Here is a 14,584-nt window from a genome sequence, read left to right on the forward strand (position 1 = left end):
GGATAACGCCCAAAAACAGAGTGAGTCGATCGCAGTAAGCGGTGCACCTTTTATTGATTCGCATCTGCTGGCGTTCGGCAAATTTACTTCTGCCGTCGGTCCGTGTTATCGGTGGTTTTGCTTTGTCGCTCGTGCATCGCAAATCGTGCGATCGGGGTATTGTTTTACTTTTTCTACCTAGCAGTTGCGAGAGTGCCCAATCCCACTTGAACCATAGGTTGAATGCTACAAGCTTCATGCGATTTCATTCTTTTTTGAACGCAACTGTATATTTATGAAGTTATTGCTTAAAACCTGAGGTGTCCGGTAGTAGACAACCCCTAGAAGTAAAAACTAAATTTGTCAAAAATATTTATCTTATTTGGTACTATTCTATACGTTTAGATGTGTTGTTTATTAATTTTTGATGAAAGATGATAATGTTTTGTGCGTTATAAATATAGTTTAATTTGTAAAACGACTTTAAATTCCCGATTACCATAAAACGGGGTAACTTTGACCTACAATAAATTTTTGCACATTATTATCAATAACTCAGTATATAGTTTGAATATTTGAAAAATGTTTTCTACGTTTGAAAGGCTTTTGATTGAGAAACAAATGGGCAAAATATGGTTTGTATATATTTTTTTTGCTGTTAGTAAAAATATAATTACAAAATCTTAAAATCTCTATTTTTCCAAGGCTTGTAAACAAAAGGCTCTTCTGATGAAATAAAAAAGCATTTATAAGCAAACTTTTTTTCACTTTATATATGTATAGTTATTGTGCTATTTTTATAGTCATTTAGTGATAAATTTTTGATTGTGAAAAACCAAGGACATTTTCCGGGCTTACTCTTGGAACAAATGGATAGGAACCCTATCAAATGTTTAACTTTGAAGAAAAAATGAAAATGGAAATAGTGGGAGGGCCCAGAGCAATGTATGATGGTTAAGTTTCATTTGTATTTTTTAGCTCAAACTATTTAACAATAATTTTATTTTTTGCCCCTAAATGTTCGCACCATAATAGTTCTTTTTTCGATAATGAATATTGTTGATACTTACGGTTTCGGATGCCTGCAGAAGAACCGCTTTTCCGGATCGGGCCGATCTATTATTCTCTAACCCGCGGCACATAACCACTTTTCTGCTGCAAGCAGAACCAAAACATAGTTTGTTTTGGTTCATCTGGCAATTTCCAATTCGCAATCGAGAACAATAGATCAATGATTGCTGATGACAGGTGATGATGATAAACGTGGTACAAATGTTTACATCATCACACGGTTAGGCGGGAATACTCGAGTTGGGTTTGTGGTGACACAAATGTGTGCCAAGTATTCTGGGTAAGAATATCAAAGTACTCATTGAGAAATGAGTACTTTCCCGGTTAGGAATCACGAGAAGTGGAAAGTGACAATTAGCTATCGCTAATTAATATTGTTGTATCCTAATGTCCTCACAGACAAAACATGAATAAAGATAACTCTATTCCACCACTGAAACCTGCGTTTTCAACAAATATTTTAAAGGAAAAAGTTAAAAAGCAAGGTAAAATTGATACATAATTTTTAAATATTGTCACTCCTACCACTTTTCCGTCTTCGACAAAGTTGAAGCCAGAGAATTTTAAAGTAAGCTTCATATATTGGAATTTTATTTGTATCGCGTGAGAAAATAATATTCAAGAAAAACGACAGAGACGTTCTCCGAACTAATTATCGTATTTTTTTCATACAAAACTTTAAACCAAAATCCGGGTACCTCATTTTACAAATCTGCAAAAACTCTGTCGTTCGTTTTCACAAAAAAAAAGAAACTTTTTAGCCCACATAAAAGTAAGGTAAAAGGATTTTTTTCTATTTTTTTCAATTGTAGCCGTTTTATCATTTTTATGTCATTCGCGACTTATATCAATGGAGCAGTTGACGGATAGTCATTGAAAAACTTATCCGGTACAACTGTGATCGATGCATACTCTTGGGCTCGACTTCACGGACATCGGCTCAGTAAGCAACAGACTTGCCAACTGAGCTATATCACAAACCTTTATTTTTCTACTATGAGCTTTTAAACAGCCCAGGAAACATTTAAGAAGGAATATCGCAGAAACAACAGAATTATTCAAACTAGAATTGATCTTCAGCACTCCGAGTTCACTGTCCTTCACATTACCACAATGCCAACTCATCAGTTAATCTGTGCCATGCTGTAGCTCTTTAGGTAAGGTGTAAGTTTCTTTTTCGAACCAGTCAAGACAATGTAGGATATAGAATATAGAATATTATAGATGTATGTAATCCATAAATAAATTTCTCTAAATGATACAACTTCGTTTTGAGTAAACTTGGATTGACAGAGAGTATTCTTTATAGAGCGTGTAAATATCGTTTTAGAAGGATTCTCAAAAAGAGAGGGAGACGATAAGACGCTCGAAGGTCAGCCTATTAGCGAATTCTGAAAACAGTGAACGTAAGTGTTCCAATCCGAAAGGAAGTTGACCGGAAGTTTCCGGAGAAGAATCCGATAGGGCAGAAAACGAGAGGCTGGATAAAGTGTCGCCCATTTATCGTAAACTAGTTCACTTTAAGATAGCTTAAATCATAAATATCGAATCAGCATTTCCGCAACTTTTTGGCGACACATTTACGGGCTAATTTAACGACAGTCCGATTCAGCTTATTTTGAGCGAAGCGTGTGGTTAATGCATGTAAGAAAATTACTCTATACCGAAGTGTCAACGATGGTGATTGAAAATCTCTTAATAGTCGATTTTGATTATCATTGCATGTTAGCTGGAAGCAATATTTGTTCAATTCTCGAGTAGGGTGAACAAAAACAGCTGTTTATTGTTCGAAAAACTCACAAAACTTAAGAACCTTTTTTTCGCTTTGCTGACTTTTCCACTCCCTAGTATAGTAACAACCTATTTCATCAGCTTATATTCGTAGAAATGTTAATGATAGTTCCTAAAATGGAGTTTATTTAAATTTTTTTTTTTTTTTAAACTATTTTCTACGATCATAGAGATATTCTTGTTGGAATGAATAATTAAGCGTAGTTTCCAGTGGTGGAGTAGAATAATCTTTATTCAATTTTTTCGTCAAGTCTTTAAAAAACTGCTCATTACATTAGCGAAAGCTAATTGTCACTTTCCACTTCTCATACTCCCTATCCGGGAAAGTACTCATTTCTCAATGAATAATAAGGATGGATAGGAACGTCCTCGACAATTCCTTCGCAGCTCAGAAACGATGAGTATCAACAATTCTGAACAGTTTTATGTGGGGAGTGGCAGGTAAAACGGATACTTTAAATTTTTTGTCAAACGAAACTTTTTATACTAATGGGAGTTTAGTATAAACCCAACTTTTCTCTACATATCACTTAATAAGTGTGCCAGAGAATTATTTTTCGAAATATTTCACCACGTAAAGCAGTTTTACTTGGTTTTACTTGGGTTTCGTTCTTTTTCCGCAAAATCATTTTAAAAGTATTCTTCAACTCATACCAAACTTGGCACATTATTATTTGCAGTGTTTCCAAGTAACAGTTTCGATGGTTTGAAATCTTGTGTTTATTTTCAGGCTTCAAATGAATATTTTCAATTCGTTTTTTAAAGCAACAAGATGTAAATTGATTTTACATTTAAATAGAGAAACTGATCGTTCTTTGATGGAAAATGAAATTATTTTTTGATTTCTTGATGTTTGCTATTTATAAATACTACCTCATTGTTTGGTCTGATCCACTGAATTGATTTCATGCAAATCAGATTTTAGAGAAAATGTGAAAAAATACTCTAACTTTTTTTGTTTTTCTCCAATTGATTTCTTGGACAGTATTTTATATTGAACTCCGGCACCTGCTTTTTTGAGAATACCAGAGATGGCTCTTGAGGTAAATTAAACGTTTTCAATAAGGCCGATCTCTGAGTTCTAATTTTTTTTTTTCGATTTTATTCGTTTTAACATAAGCATTCTAGAATTTCAAAACTTTCAATCCAAAATCAGAGCAAATCTGAGCCAAATTCAAGCATTTTTTGAAAAAAAAAAATTCATAATAAAATGTGAAAGAAAATCACTTAAAATTTCAATGTTTCATCCAAACACATTAGCAGCGTACAAGTCATACTAAAGCTTCAATAAATTTTAGTTGTTTATTTTTATGTAGATAATTTAAAAAAAAATGGTTTAGTGAAATTCTGCTACGAGTTTCAGATCATTTCTGTTTTTAGGCCACCATTTCATTAAAAGAAGGATCTTTTCAAAGAAAGATAAAGTTTCTCTGAGATTTTTTATGTGTGGGTTCGCTTTTTTTATGAATGAGCTTTGAGTTTACAGAAATAGATTTCAATAGCTAAGGAGTGTATTCGAAAAAAATTCAACACTTTGTTTTTTGGATAACTTTTGAATGCATGGATGAGAAATGATGAAATTCTCAGTGATGCTACCTAGTTACGTAATGTTTACATGTGCAGATTTTTGTGACGCTCTGTCAAGTGGTTTTTGAGATATCGTCCAATGAAGAAGTTCATCCACTTTAATTTTGAGGCGCTTTGGGTGCCATCTATAATTTATACTATGAACCACCTTTTTTCGTATTAAGGTTTTTTTTATTACTTTTTCTTGTTTTCTGAAGCTTAACTTTCAAAGGTACTTTAAATTTTTAATTTGATCGAAATTATGACAATTTTAGCAGACTGTTCTTCTTCGACACAAAAACAACATATTTAACTCTGCACCTCCACACTCCACCTCTGTTTTCGAGTAATTATACCACTCCAGATCCAACCAAAACATAGTATCAACTTTATATGAAGGATCTACGAAGTGTTTTCAGGGAAAAAAAGTCGCTTTTGTGGGCAACCTTTATAGTTTATTTAGCCTTACATTGTGTCAATAGTAACGTAACACAGACTGATTGTAACACTGAGACATACAATTTTACAATTTTTTCTCTTTGGTCATCTCCGGAACATCCAGGCAAGCTTTGTCAACGAAAAGTGGAAACCTGTCAGGTGCCCGCTTAAGGGTTCGTTTTGCTGTCCTTTGCGTAATTTTTCAAAATATGTCCCTGCTAGCGGTTCCGATATTTGGCGCACGATTTGACCACCGTATTTTGTTTATTTTTAAAACGGGCAGCTTTTTTTTCTTGCAGATATGTATTGGACGATATCTCAAAAACTACCTGACAAAACGTCACAAAAGCTAGAAGATGGCTTCACTGAAAATTTCATCAATTTCACCAAGTTATTAACAAAACAAAGTGTTGCATTTTTTCCAATAGACTCCTGTTACTATTTGTAGTCCGATTTTCCTCGAGACTCAACTGAAATTTTATTGAATTCATTAGACTTTCGTATAACAATGGAAAGTTTGATATTTACTTACAATTAAGTTCGACAGCTTCAACTTCTTACTGAGTACTAGCGGTTCGAAATGTGTCAGTAATCTTTTGGCTAACCTATCGGTTTTAGAAATTTTAAATGTTATTTGATGTACTCGAGTGAATATTTTAACTTTAACTTACTGTTAGTTTGAGAACAACTCAGTGTTGTTAGCATCGATTACAACTCCTTCCAAATAATTGGATAAACGGTAAATTGACCATTTACTGTGATCTTCGCTAACCTGTTGTAAATGGTTTATAGGATTGGTAAATATACTTCATATAACAATATAACTTTCATTCTAGACTTACAGTGAACTTGATATCGACCAAATAAAGTGATCACGAAAGTAATGCAACTTTGGATATTCAACTGATACTTTTTAAGCTAACTAGCCTTTCCACGTTTTCTAAACGGAAGTTAACTAATCGATCTGTTTGTTTTGATCATCTGAATCGTAGTTGGTTATAGAATCGATAAATGTCAATCAATAAAGACAATTTTGTATTGATACGCGAGCGCTTAAAGTCAAACCATGTTGATCTAATTTCACACCCCCGCACGTAACGCCTACTACTAACGGCTTTACTTATTTATCTCTTACATCCAGCAAGGCAACTTTAACAGCTCCGCGTCTCACAACGCCAGCACTCGTCGCGATATCCACCTTCCGTACTTGCCCGTCTGCATCCGGAAATATTCTCTCCACTCGCCCTCGAAGCCAGCCATTTCTAACCGTCTCGTCCACGATTATCACCAGATCATCCACCTGTAGTGGTCGGACGTCACTAAACCACTTCGTTCTGCGTGCTATGGTAGGGAGATAGCTTTGGATCCACCGCTTCCAGAATTGATCGAGCATGTAGTCCATCGTACGCCAATTCACGTTCAAATTTAAGTTTTCGTCGACTGGAATTCTTCCCGGATTTGCGCCACTGGATCTCAATAGGAGGAAACTGTTGGGAGTCAGCACATCTTGCCCGGGTGTCTCTAAGGGTACAAATGTCAATGGATGCGAATTCACCATCATTTCGATCTCAGCCATAAATGTCGCTAACTGTTCATCATCAAGGTGGTCGCGGGGGGCAAGGGATTTAAGGGCATCTTTAACAGACCTTACCTTCCGTTCCCATATGCCACCCATGTGGGGAGTGGATGGTGGGTTAAAGTGCCATTCTGTCTCTGCATTTGTAAATGTTCTTGCAGCCTCTCGATTGATGGATTTGATTTCAGCGTTAAGCTCATTCGAGGCTCCTCGGAAATTGGTTCCGTTATCACTGAAGAAGTGATGTGGCGGACCCCTTCTAGCAACAAACCGACGAATAGCCCAAATGCAGGATTTTGTAGACAGTGAAAACACAACTTCTAGATGAATAGCCCGAACGGTGAGACACGTGAAGAGGCAAACCCATCGTTTAACAAGACTTCTTCCTCTCTTCACAAGCACTGGGCCAAAATAGTCCACACCAGTGAACGTAAAAGGATGAACGTATGGTCTTACTCGCGGGTGTGGTAGGGGAGCCATTTTCGGGGCCATGGGTGCAGCTCGATATACTTTACACCACATGCAGTTTCTCACGATTGCTTTCACTGTTGATCTTAATTGGGGAATGTAAAATCGTTGTTGAAGTTCATTCAAGACGGTTTCTGTATTAGCGTGCCCATATCGTTGATGATAATGTAGAATAAGAAGGCCTGTAACGTGGTTTTTCTTAGGAACAACGATAGGATTTTGAAAATCGTACTGGTAAAAACAATTAATTCTGCTATTAGCTCGAATGACACCTTTTTCGTCGACAAAGGGGGCGATTTTAGCAAGAACGCTGGATTTAGGAATTCGTTTCCCCTTTTCTGCAGGCTTGTTACGATTGTTCTTAAGGATGGAGAGTTCTTCACTGAAGCTTACGCTTTGAATAGTTCGCCAGATACTTGTTTCGGCTGCTTCAAAATCTTGTTGGCTTAGCAATACTGTATTCGAATCCGACTTAGTTCGATTTTTATCTCGACAGCGATTTATAAAATGGAAAAAATAGCTTATATACTTTACCAATTTGTCGAACGATGAGAAATCAGCGAATTCTACTAAAGCTCGTCTCTCAGCGATGTGATGAACATGAACCGTCCGCAGTTCTTCAGTTGGTTCAGAAGTAATCTTTTCTCGATTAGGCCATTCAGCTTCAGGGAAATACAGAAACTTTGGAGCTTTAAACCATCTGCCGTCTGAGTCGAAATTCGGTCCACTGCCCCATTTTGTGGCGTCGTCGGCTACATTTAATTTTGACGGCACCCACTTCCATTCGCTTATTGTCGTCTTCGAAAGTATTTCTCCTACTCTGAAGCTCACATATTGGCGATACTTTCTTGGATCCGCTTGCAACCAGGCTAGAACTACGGCTGAATCGGTCCACATGAAACGTTGCCCAATTTTCAATCGGTGATTCTCGATAATGGTTTGCGCTAAACGTACACCGAGGGTCGCTGCATTTAGTTCATTCTTCGGGATGGATTGAGGGCGTAGTGAAGTTACCTTAGCTTTAGCTGCTACTAGAGAGCACCTTGGGACTCCATTTTCGACTATTCGGAAGAATGCGACGCTACAATACGCTATCTCACTGGCGTCGACAAAAACGTGCAATTGCAATGAGTCGAAATTGTCCGGCGTGTAGTTTGGGAAATAGCATCTGGGAATCCTCACAAGATTCAGCTCAGGTGCTAGCAGGATCCATCTTCTCCAGTTTTCAAACTCCGTGTTGTTAATTTGGTCATCCCAATCTACACCAGATCTCCAGACGTCCTGAATTAACGCTTTGCCATGGATAGTGTAAAAGGCGATAAATCCAAGAGGGTCGTACAGGCTCATTACGACTTGCAGAAGCTGTCGCTTGGTAGGGACGATTTCTCCGGTCAATAGATGCAGCAGATTTTCACGTAATTGGGAACCAAATAAGAAAACATCTTCACGAGGGCTCCACACAATGCCCAGCACCCGTTCTGAATCGGTTGCTTTGTCCACAATAAAACTTTTCGTATTAGCGCACTGAAGCCCGCCAAGTTGCTCCACGACCTCTTCACAGTTAGATTGCCACGATGGAATTTCGAAACCAGCTGCCTTATTAATAGTAGTCACGTCCCGGGCAATCTTAACAGCCTCCGCTGTTGTATTTCTACTATCGAAGAAATCATCTACGTAGGTACATTCGATGATAGCCAAAGCTGCTTCCGGATGACTGGCCATATGGTCCGTAGCATTAATATTTTTGGCAAATTGGGCTGAGCAGGGGGAGCAAGTGGCTCCAAACGTTGCCACATCCATAATATAAATATCCGGTTCCGTATTCGGAGGAGTGCGCCACAAAAATCGTTGCGCGTGACGATCTTCGGGTTTGATCATGAGCTGATGAAACATTTGCCTGATATCGCCCGCTATGGCAATCTGTCTCTCTCGAAACCGACAAAATACAGACAACAGCGGTGTTACCAAATCGGGGCCTTTGAGCAGCTGGGAATTTAAAGACACGCCGTCGACAGTAGCCGCAGCGTCCCAAACTATGCGCCTTTTACCGGGTTTCCGAGGGTTGCTGACAACTCCAATTGGTAAATACCATGTGCGGCTCGGATTCGCAGTTTTCAACTCTGCTGGCGTGGCTATGTGTGCGTATCCAAGTTTTAGATATTCAGTAATTTGTTGGTGAAGATTTGCTCTAAGCTCAGGATCTTTTTCTAAACGACGTTCCAAGCAATTGTACCTTTTTTTCGCCATGGGGTAGCTATTTGGAAGAACCACATCGTCAGATTTCCAAAGTAATCCGGTTTCCATTCTACCGGAATCAGTACGGCGGGTTGTGTCCGCCAGAATCTGGCGAGCTCTACAAACCTCAGCAGTTTCAGGTGGTGCCAGACCTTCTACACCCATGTTGTCAATGTTGAAGTAATCTGTGACCAGTTTATGCAACCTCTCGTCATCTGGAGATTTACATGCGTGGACCATAGTACGCACCTTCGCCTGTTGTAATCGATGACCACCGAATATTGTCCATCCGAGTCGAGTTTTTATACTGACTGGTTCTTCGTTTCGACGCTCCCGCTTATTGAGAGCTATTTTCAATCTAGCATTATCAACTCCGATTAAAATACTTGGGATAGCATTCGTGTAACTATTAACCGGTAATCCCCTTAAGTGTGGAAACTTCTTAGCAAGTTGGGGGTAATCCAAACATTGGCTCGGTAAAGATAGATTATTGACGGTGCGCACATCTGAAAGCATATACTTCTGTTCAGCGTTTACACCGGAGATTTCCATGTTAACTCGACGAGATTTTTCTTCATTTCGAGTGATATCATTAGTCCATTCTAGGCATAAAGGACTTTCTCTGCCGTTCAATCCTAATTCATCGGCAATTTTGGATTCCACTAGCGTTGCATCCGAACCATCATCTAGGAATGCGAACACGGTCACACAGTTGCCATTACCATACAACTTCACGGGCAAAATCTTGAACATTGTTGTGTTTTCAGTGTTACGATGGGTACCGACCGTAATGGAAGTTCCGGATAGATGAAGGAGCCTATGGTGAAATTCAGTGCAACCATCTAAACCACACGGTTGTTTTGTCCTACAAGGCCATTTCCCATGGGGCGTTAAGCATCTTCGACACAAATGTTTGCTTTCCACCAGTGTTATTCTGTCCTTTACGGAGAAGCCTAGGAAGGTTTGACATTCGCGAATTTTATGATTGTATTGTCCGCAAGCAAGGCATGGTTTGTAGTTCGGATTTGTGTTAGGATACGATTCTGCGGGGGATTCTGAAGTTGGTGTATCCAGGGCTTCTTGATGCACGTTTAGAAACGCTCCTTTCCGTTGGTTCTTCTTAGCATTTCCATCCACGCTCAACTGCGACGCAAGCGAGACTCTACAAGCTGCTGTTCTTAATTCAGAGACGTACTTGCTGAAGGCTTTAAGACTCGGCTCCGGAATGTGCGCAAGCTGTCGTCCCCATTCCAACTGAAAGTTTATCGGAAGTTTACCAACTAATTCAGTTAGCAACTCAGGATTGTAAAGATGGTTATGAAGCTGCGCAGCTTCAATAAAGGTTACCAAGTTGCAGACCTCACGCCCAAACGTTATCAGGGTGTCTAATTTATTAACATTTGGTGGACTGGTGTTTCGTATTCTCGATAACAGGCAGTGTACCAGCTGATCTGACCGCCCGCACTCTTGTTTCAGAGTTGAGATGATTTCAGGTACGGCCGAGGGAATGGTTAGAAGACTAAGAACCATATCTCTTGCGTTACCTACCAAACATTTTTGTAAACGTGCCAGGTTTTCGTCCGGTTGAATTCCGCACATTAATGTTGTCGACTCGAAGGCGCCATAGAACATTGGCCATTCGAGGGGATCGCCGGAAAACTTTGGCAAATCCTTAGAAACAATTTGCCGGGCTGCGAATTGTTGCGCGCTGATGAAGCCCGCATCATGGAACATTGATGGTTGCTGGAAGTTACAATTGTTGATGATTGCAGAGCTGGGTTGCTGAACATGTTCGGTAAAATTGGGTCGACAATTTCTTTCTTGTGTAGGTACTGTTTTCCTCGGCGGTAATTCTGATTGCATTTGAAGTATCTCCTGTAACGGCATTTCGGGAATTTTTGGACCTCCTAGAGATCGACCTGGATGTTGCGTTTTAGATGGCCCCGTTATGCCCGGATGATTCCTCGGGAGAGGCGCATAGCTACGAATATCAACAGGTATGGCTGGAATCTCTGGTTCGAGATTAGCTAGTGGCTCGTTCCTTTTGGCTTTCGGAATAGTTCCGGTTTGAAGGGTTTTCGAGACGGGGGTGGAAGTAATCGGTATCTGTTCCTGAGGGTGATTAGCAGGGTCTCTCATCCACTTATCCACCAATTCACGTCCACGGCGACTTCCGAAGCTTATAACGCTGCCACCGACTGCTTGCTCCTCTTCTTCCATTTCAATTTGTAGCTGATGCTTCTTTGTTAAAAACGACCTTTCGCTCTCTGCCTGTTGCTTCCTAAGCCGATCCTCGAGTGCCTGCGTTTCTTCTAATTGCTGCAGTCGGAGCCTTGCACTCAATCCGGATGATTTAACTGACATCGGCTTTACTGGAGGCAGAGATGTAGCTTTCGAGGTTTGCACTCCGGCTTTTGCAGTAGCTGATGTGCAATTTTTGCATCTCCAAGGTTTGTCGACGATAGACGAACTGACGCCCGCGCAACTATAGTGCCACCAAATAGAGCAGGAGTCACAGGCCACCATGGTTTGTGCATCATCCGCCTTAGAGCATGCAGCACAGTTGTGGTCGACATTACAAATAGTATCAGGATCCATTTTGAGGTTATGATCCGCAGTACTAGTAGCTTTAATTTTGAGTTTGTTACTATTTTGTAGTCCGATTTTCCTCGAGACTCAACTGAAATTTTATTGAATTCATTAGACTTTCGTATAACAATGGAAAGTTTGATATTTACTTACAATTAAGTTCGACAACTTCAACTTCTTACTGAGTACTAGCGGTTCGAAATGTGTCAGTAATCTTTTGGCTAACCTATCGGTTTTAGAAATTTTAAATGTTATTTGATGTACTCGAGTGAATATTTTAACTTTAACTTACTGTTAGTTTGAGAACAACTCAGTGTTGTTAGCATCGATTACAACTCCTTCCAAATAATTGGATAAACGGTAAATTGACCATTTACTGTGATCTTCGCTAACCTGTTGTAAATGGTTTATAGGATTGGTAAATATACTTCATATAACAATATAACTTTCATTCTAGACTTACAGTGAACTTGATATCGACCAAATAAAGTGATCACGAAAGTAATGCAACTTTGGATATTCAACTGATACTTTTTAAGCTAACTAGCCTTTCCACGTTTTCTAAACGGAAGTTAACTAATCGATCTGTTTGTTTTGATCATCTGAATCGTAGTTGGTTATAGAATCGATAAATGTCAATCAATAAAGACAATTTTGTATTGATACGCGAGCGCTTAAAGTCAAACCATGTTGATCTAATTTCACACTTAGTATCAACCAAAACGAATTTGAGAGTACAAAATTGTGCGTACTATATCTAGAGTACGGTGTAATACGATACCAAATAAGGTCTTTTCATTTTCTAAACCAATTTGACAAAACGAATTTCAATCCTTAGGCGAGTTATCAGCCTAATCTTCCAAGTTTTTCAAGCCTTTAGAAATTTGTTTAGCTTCCCTCCAGCAAAACTTCAACCCTTCGAAACTGACGCGCGAAATTCTTCCCTTTCCCCTTCGCCACCATCAGCATCCACAACTTCATTTCATCTCATTTACTACACCGTACCGTAGTCCGACAAACTGAATTGTCCACCCAGCCAGGGCGCCTCGTTGATGAATCAGTCAGTCAGTCCTATTTCCCGCATTCTAGGCAGGGAGAGAGAGAGCCCGCGCCAAGTACAAGACGGACAGACCCGGCTTGGTCTGGTCTGTTCCGGTCCGGTTTCATGAAGCAAACGAGCGACGGCAGAAAAAAATCAATTAAAAAATAACTTTGATATAAAAATTTTCCACCCTTGAGCTAATTTTTTAGTATTTTAACCATTTTTTTTGTTGCTCTACCTCCTTCAACACTTCTATCAGCGCTCACGAAAGCGTTCATTTTCCCTTTGACTGATTCTGGGGTAGAATGGCGCAATTTTTTTCCTACTTCTACTTCTTCTCTCTTATCCCGGTCTTCCCGGTGTTGTTCCGTTCCCGGTTCCCTGTACTCTCTTAACTGGAACTGGACTAGCTCACACCTCCAAGCGAGCCCGGATTCCCTCGCGGACAAACGCGTCTTCCGGTTCCCTCTCTTCCCAGGAACCAAACAGAGAATGGCTCGAGATATTTTTCACAACACGAAAGTTGAAACTCTCGAGCATTTTTCAATTAACGCTAGCCTCTGTGTGTTTCGTCCGACAAGTACACACTTACAGAGGCATCCACACACCCACAAACACACACCCACACCCACTTACAGGCAAGGTACCTTCATAGTAAGGATCCTGGGCCGGAATGTCCAGCTCACTCACTCACTCATTCTTTTTTCGGGCTGCTAGTGAAGATTGCTTCAGATTCATGGTTATTTTTCTTTTTAAAATTCACGCTAGTTGCATCGGGTTATGATTTTGAGTTTGGTTCTCCCCGTTGCTTTTTTAATTCAATGTAGGAACCTACCGACTAAGCTCGTCACAGTTTTTGATGAGTGTTGCTGCTGCTGCTTTATCTTCTGCTCAACCGAAAGTTGACAGGATTTTTTTTTGTGTGCATCTATTTTGTAAAGATGGAAATTAAGCAATCACTTACTTGTCAGCTGAAGCTAGCGGATAAGTCAATTAACGAGTTGTGCTTTTTTTCTGCTGCTGCTGTTGAATGAATTTTGTTCGATAGTTGGATAGACGTAGGTGTGAGTCAAGAGTATTTTTTACAGATATGATGCAAATCAGTAATATCAAATTGGATTTCTAATCAGATAACTGAGTCAACAGTAAAACTTATTTGTAATTGATGCTCTTTTATTTTTTTAAATTTTGATAGAAAATAGAAAAAATCTTCTACCTACCATAAATTCAATAAAAAGTTTAAATGTTGTTTTTGTCATTAACCGACCTTTCTTTTTTAGCTTAGCTTGATTGGCTACTCATATCCACCTCAAACTATTTTACTCGAAAAGCTTCATTAATAGGTTTATTAATATTGATACAAGTGGAAGTTGAGATGAGGGAGATGAGGGCATAATGGCCACCTTAAGGAAAACGCTTATTTAACCATAGAGAACAGCTATAATATGTGAATTACATCATTGTTTCGTGTTCAGACACTCAAATAGTCTATTGTCTAATTGGATGAAACTTGAAAAAGTAGATAAAAACGTTTAAAAATGCATTTTAATTTTTTTTGCCGAAAGCTGAAAACCAGTCACTGTAGGGGCATAATGAGAACCCCCCCTGCACCTTTATCGGGGCACGATGAGCGTTTTCTGCCGTATAATCTAACAGCGAATTCGACTCGTTGAAGTCAACTGAATAATAGAGCTACAGCTTCACTTGTTTCATCTGACGATTTAACCTATTGATAAGATGTCGGAGAGGTAATCAATAGACTCGAGTTCGATTCCTGGTCAAGGTGATTTTTTTTTCATTTATCATTCTTGATCGATGCATTTTGCAGT

The 14,584-nt window shown here is 39.3% G+C and overlaps 1 protein-coding gene and 1 long non-coding RNA gene across 3 annotated transcripts in view; both read right to left on the reverse strand.

Annotated features, from left to right (window-relative positions):
* LOC129758614 (zinc finger protein rotund-like) overlaps positions 1-14,584 on the reverse strand; it is a 188,961-nt gene that overhangs the window by 99,315 nt on the left and 75,062 nt on the right. The gene's annotated exons all lie outside the window — the stretch shown is intronic.
* LOC129758615 (uncharacterized) lies at positions 11,262-12,412 on the reverse strand. The gene is made up of 3 exons (XR_008740027.1): positions 12,006-12,412; positions 11,867-11,939; positions 11,262-11,804 (listed from the first exon to the last, which is right to left on the reverse strand). It is a non-coding gene; the product is annotated as an uncharacterized LOC129758615 (long non-coding RNA).

The sequence above is a fragment of the Uranotaenia lowii genome, chromosome 3 (genome assembly GCF_029784155.1).
Source record: "Uranotaenia lowii strain MFRU-FL chromosome 3, ASM2978415v1, whole genome shotgun sequence".
In the NCBI taxonomy this organism is placed as follows: Eukaryota; Metazoa; Arthropoda; class Insecta; order Diptera; family Culicidae; genus Uranotaenia; species Uranotaenia lowii.